Here is a 6,597-nt window from a genome sequence, read left to right as displayed (position 1 = left end):
TTAGTACCATGAGATAATCAGTTTGTGTGTCTGTGCTTTAAAGCTAGGTAGGTTATAGTACTTTGTCATGGCAGCCCTAGAAAGTAATATAGCCATGGACTTTAGCAATTGATTTCCTATTAAGATCATGTACGAATAGATTGAGAGCTAAAATCTTAATCTTCTGATTTCTAGTAGAGTGATGTAATAGTTACATTCATCTCAGTGTTAGCACTGGCCTGTAAGAAATAAGCCAGTCCTCTGTAGCTTTTAAGTATCATAAAAACAACTGTGCTGGTGGGCACTAAAACAAACAAACAGACAAACAAGCAAACAAACAAACAAATAAGCATTCACATGTAATCAGAAGTGTGCTAGAGGAGATGTGGGGCAAGGACCCTAGGTAGCTTGTAGCAGACAGTCATGAGTTCTGCTGCACAATAAGATGATAGGGTATATTGGTAGGGCAGATGGGATCTGCAAAGACTAACAAGGAGCTACTGGATTAAACATCAAAAGCCATTTTAACAACCAAGGAAATAGATGACTAGATAAATTTAAGCCTAAGCTCACTTCTATGGTGAATCAAGACTCAACCCCCTGTATCTTTTCTTTGCTTTATTCTTTGATATCAAATCTTTTACTAACCTGGAGCTCACTGTTTTCCAGGTAGCAAGCCATGACAATTCCCTTGACTCTACAGCTCCTTAGTACTAAAGTTACAGGTGCATGGAGCAATGTTCAGCTCTTTTGGTAGGTCCTAGGGATCTAAACTCAGGTCCCTATGCCTAAGCATAAAATATTTTCACGGACATGAGTCATGTCCACAGCCCCAGGTCTGGACTCTTAATCATTAAGCCATATCACCTAGAAATGTATATCTGTCTGTAATTAATGCAACAGAAAGTAAATGCTGACTATCTCCAGGTGCATTGCTCCTTGGCTTGGAGAAACAATCTCTCCATTCATATGGGAGGTTAGTCTAGTTTATAGAAACACAGCCTGCATGGTTTTTTGCAGATGGCCAATGTGGGATAGATGCATGCTTCTTCTACTCCCTGAGACTGGGTGTGGTCAGCCAAAGAATAATGAACATGGCAGCTCAACAGTCTTAGATTTTTGGCTTACTTCGTAATAGTTTTATGACTAAGCAGGAGCTTAGCAGTAGTTGTGTTTTGAGATAATACAATATGAACTCCTTAAGTGATTTTCAGAGAAATCATTGACCAATGCAAAACAAGAAATAGATTTTGTTTAGAAAACATAAGCAAATGTTACTTAAATTTCTACTGGACAGTTGTTTGCTGGAGTGAACTTCTTAGCTCACTGGAAGAAGCTCTTTGCAAGCTTGAATCCATTTGGTTCCTAGTAGGAAGGGATTGGGTGTCAAATTCCATTTGTGCTGGAAACCATGTGTGAGGCTCAAAAATGTACAAAAATAGCTTTTAATTTGCTTCCACTGTAAGCGGATTATATAGAATTTGATTTTCACGTTCTGAGGATCATGCTTTTAACCTGGGCACTATTACAAGAGCTGTCAGGGTGAAGGGGGATGCCACATTCTGTGAAGTCAAGTCACCATGTTTCCTGTGAGTTTAACAGCAGCAGACAACAGGAGCACTTCCTTCAGATACTTGGCTTGCAGTCTGGAGGTGGGAGAGAGGTATTGCACCACTTCCTGGTTTTGAAAATAGAGGATTCCTGTGGGGTCTTTATTTGTTTCATAACCATTGGATGAGATGACATGATGTGTCCTGGCACCAAGCGAACAGACCACTTCTGAATGCTGTTGAAATGAGGATAGTCAAACTGTCTCAAAAAGCAGACTAGTCTAAACAAGTGTAGATATTCCTTAAAATTTTTTGTCTTATCTTTAAGATCATAATATAATTATATAGTTTCTTCATTTGCCTTATTCCCTCCAAAGCCTCCCACACAAACCTCTTTACTTTCTTTCAAAATCATGGCTTCTTTTTGCATGCATGCATGCATGCATACACGTAAGTATGTATAAATGTGTACAAATATCCCTAAATACAACCCTATCATTCTGTAAAATAATGCTTGTATGTATTTTTTTCAGAGCTGACCATTTGGTATTGGATAGTCAATCAATATGCTCTTCCACAGATAACACTATTTGTCTCACTCTCAGCATACCTTTGTAGCCTCGGGTTCTTTGTGTAGGGTTGTGACCACTGGGAATTTCACCTGTCCACTTTGGCTTGTTTATTGTTATTATCCTTGTTCAGATCATGTTTAGAAAATCATGCTGGTGAGGTATTATGTGTGTGTAGCTTTTGACACTATGGAGAACACTGCCTCACAACAAACTCCATGATTCCTTGGCTCTTACAGTATTTCCAAGTCAGTTGGGCTTTCTATTGCTACAATGAAAGGACACAACCCAAAAGCAAGTTGCGGAAGAAAGGATTTTTCTTGGATTATCCTTCCATATCATTGTTTATCATCCAAGGAAATCATCACAGCAATTCAAACAGTAACCTAGAGGCAAGAGCTGATGCAGAGGGCATGGAGGAATGCTGCTTAGTAGCTTACACTTCATGGCTTGCTTAGGCTGCTTTCTTAGAGACCCAAGGACCACCAGCCCAAGAATTACGTAACCCACAATGGGCTGTGTCTTCCCACCATCCCTCACTAAGAAAATCTCCATAGGCTTGCCTCTAGCCTGATCTTTCACTTCTCAATTTGCTAGTGATGATGAATATTTTTGAGATATTTCTTTTATTTCTTCTTTTGAGAATTCTCTATTCAGGATTCAGGATCAATTTTGTATATATAGATATAACTTGGTATTTCAAGTTCTTAATGTATTCTTGATATTAATCCTCTGTCAGATATATAACTAGCAAAGCTTCTCTCCCATTCTGTGGACTTCTTCGTTACCTTGTTGATTGTTTCTTTAAATGTGCAGAAGCTTTTTAGACTTAGGAAGTCACAATTGTCAATTGTTGGTCTTAATTCTTGGGCAAATGGAGTGCTATTCAGGAAGTCCTTTCTTATACCTGTTTTGTCTAAGACACTGCCTATGTCTTCTAATAGTTTCAGATTTCACATTCAAATCTTTGATCCATATAGTTTTTATAGTTTTTATGCAAGGGGATAGATACAAATATAATAATATCATTTTTGTACATGCAGACATCCAGTTTTCTCAGCACCATTTGTTGATGATGCTTTCTTTTCTACTAAAAAGATGCTTTTGGCATCTTTGTCAAATACTTAATAGCTGAAGTTATGTAAACTCATGGGTAGAGCTTCAATTCCATTGTTTTGCATGTCTGTTTCAATGACAGTGCCATATTGCTTTTATTCCTAGGGCTCTCCAACTTATTTTGACATTTGGAATGGTAGTTCTTCCAGCACTGTTCTTTGTGTTCACAATTGTATGGTTTCTTTGGAGTCTTTTGTGGTTCAGAAAGTGGATTTTAGCATAGATTTTTAATGTTTCTATAAAAAAATAAGATGAGGATTTTGGTTGAGATTCCATTGAATCTTTAGGTAAAATTTATTTTGGTGAAAATTAATATTTCACAATATTAATCCTACTAATACATGAGGATGGCTGTCTTCCCATTTTCTAATGTTCTTCTCTATTTCATTCTACAGGTTATTCATTTCCTTAGTTAGATTTATTCCTTGGCATTTATTTTTAGGCTAATGTGAATGGAAGTGTACCCAAGATCTCATTATGTATTTATTGTTGTTGGTGTGTAGAAAATCTACTGATTTGTGCAAGTTGATTCTGTTTTCTGCCACATTCCTGAATTTATTATTTATAGAAAATTTCTGGTATTTTTGGCATCTCTAATATGTAGTGTCATGTTGTTTGCAATTGGGATAAGTTTGACTTCTTTTTTTTTTTTTTTTCTATTTTAGTCCCTTAATTTCTTTCTCTTGCCTCACTGCTCCAGCTGGTGCATCTGAGCACAATATTGAAAAGAATGGGGATAGTGGGCATCCTTGTCTGTTTCTTCATTTCAGAGTGATTGCTTCAAGTGTTTCTCCATTTAGGATGATGTTAGCTATGAGTATCTCATATATGTTGAGATATGTTCCCTCTGTCCCTATATTCTCTAGGACTTTTATCATGAAGACATATTTTCAAAGATTTTTCTCAGTGTCTATTGAGATGATCATGTGGTTTTGTCTTTTTATGTGGTTACTATGTGTCCTGACTTATGTACATTGGACTACCCATGTATTTCAGGGATAAAGCCAACTTGGTCATGGTAGATAATCTTTTTGATCTCTATCCGTCTGTATTCTGTTTGCAAGTATGTTATTGATCATATTTGTCTCTATGCTTATCAGGTATAATGGTCTGTAGTTTCCTTTTTAACTCTTTTTCCTTCTATGTTTTCTAGTTGTGATTTTAGTATGACACTGGCTGTGTAGGAGTTTGTGGGTACTCTTTCCTCTTTCTCTTGTTCTTTCTTATTTTTGGTTTAGGAAGGCTTGACTGGAACTTTTCTTTGAAAGCTCATAGACAGTACAATTTTCCTGTTAATTGAATTCATCTGACCCTGAGCTTTTTTTTTTTTAAAGCTGAAATGGTTTTTATTACTATTTCAATATTTTCATGTGTTATGGGTCTGTTTCAGTTGTTGATCTCTTCTTGGTTTAATTTTGGTAGTTTGACTGAATATAGAAACTAATCCATTTCTTTTACATTTTTTCCAGTGGAGTATGGGTTTTTAAAGTATTCCATTACAATATTCTGAATTTATTTGGTGTCTATGATAATGCTTTTCTGTTCATTTCTATTTCTGTTACCCCTCTTTCTTATTGTAGTTAATTGGGCAAATAATTTGTCAATCACATTTCTTTTTAGAAAAAAATGGTTCTAATATTGGTTGATTCTTTGAATTGCTTCCTTTGTTTCCATTTCATTGGTTTCTACTCTGATTTTTTATTATTTCCTGCCATTGAATAGGTTTGGATTTAGTTCTTTTTCCAAATTTTTGAGTTGGATCATTGAATAATTTATTTTTGGTCATTCTGATTTTTTAATGTAAGCATTAGAGATATATATTTCTCTTGTAGTACTGTTTTCAATGTGTCCCAGAAGTTTTGGTGTGTCATATTTTCATTTTCATTTAGTTTCAGGAGGGTTTTTTTCTATGTCTTGTTTTGCTTTGTTATGTCTATGTTTGTTTTGTTTATCATTCAGTACTGAGCTGTTAAATCACTTTGAGTTTATTTTTTATTAGAGATTTATTTGCTGTAAATTTTCTGTTTTATTGCATTGTTGTCAGAAAAAGATACAAGGAATTATTTCAGTCCTTTTGAATTTGTAAAAAAAATTGTTTTGTATTCCAGGTTACATTCTTTCAGAAAAGATTCTTTGTATAGCTGAGTGGAATGTGTTTGGTGTCTGGGTAGACTCTTCTGTAGATATATTAGTCCGTTTTATATATAATGTCAATGAATTGTGATGTTTTTTGGTTTAATTTTTCTCCAGATAACTTGTCTATTAGAGCAAACAGAGGTATTGAAATCACCTACTACTAATGAATTGAGGTTATTTTGCGTCTTTAAATCCAGTAGTAAAATTTATAATGAAATTGAGTCCTTCAGGGTATGGTGCATATATAATCATGTTGGCTTTATCCCTGAAGTGCATATGTGTTTTTGGAAATGGCTTGGATGGAATGAAGTCAAGTGAGCAGAATGGGCTGTGCTCATGTACAGAATCTACTTACTGGTTCAAGTCTGGAATATGGAGGTAGTTCTAGCTATGTGAAAAAGTTGAATATTACAGAAGAGAGGCCTGTGGGTTGGGGGATAGATAGGGAGGATCCTGACAGAACCCTATCCATCTCAGTTTTGACACTGGAATGGTAGACCACATTAGACTCTGACTGTGGGCCCTGGGCTCAGTCTGGCAGGTTGTGGAGGGTATGGGATAGTAAGGGTTTGGAGACTCACAGGGCTAAGCACCTGTGAGTGATGGCAGGAAGGGTAGGCTGTAGTGGGTCCTAGAGCAGGTTGAAGTACTGGTAGGTGGTCAGGCTAGGCAACGGTACTGGATGAGGTTTGTGAGCTAGATCTGGTAGGTTGGGGAGAAGGCATGCATGGGGAGAGTCAGGAAAACTCAAAACCGAGCTCGATCTTGGAGAAGGCTGTGAGTGAGTTGGTTGGTTTGGAAGGTGGGATATGGCTCAGCAAGTACAGTTATTTTTAATAAATAAGTTATCTTTACAGATGAAGCCTTAGCAGTTAAGGCTAGGGAAAAAAAGAAGTGTGTGTGTGTGTGTGTGTGTGTGTGTGTGTGTGTGTGGCATGCATGCATATGTGTGCATGTGCATGTGTGTGAGTTTGGCTCTCAACCTTCAAAGGCTACAATTATCTGACAATGCTAGCCTAAATTCTTCAGGGAATTTTCACAGGGTGGATCAAATCAAAGGCTAGGATCACATCTAACCAAGGCCTGTGCTGTCAAGATACAGTCTGCACACTATGCCCAAGGTTCTTATGATGGAAAGCATTCATTTTCTTTAGTTCTAGAAGGGTTTTGGATCCTAGACATCTAATCTCAGCTCTGTGAGAAGGCATTTTATTTATTTATTACATTCATAAAAAAGAAAAAGAATA

The sequence above is a fragment of the Apodemus sylvaticus genome, chromosome 2 (genome assembly GCF_947179515.1).
Source record: "Apodemus sylvaticus chromosome 2, mApoSyl1.1, whole genome shotgun sequence".
Taxonomy (NCBI): Eukaryota; Metazoa; Chordata; class Mammalia; order Rodentia; family Muridae; genus Apodemus; species Apodemus sylvaticus.
Note: the sequence above shows the minus strand (reverse complement) of the source record.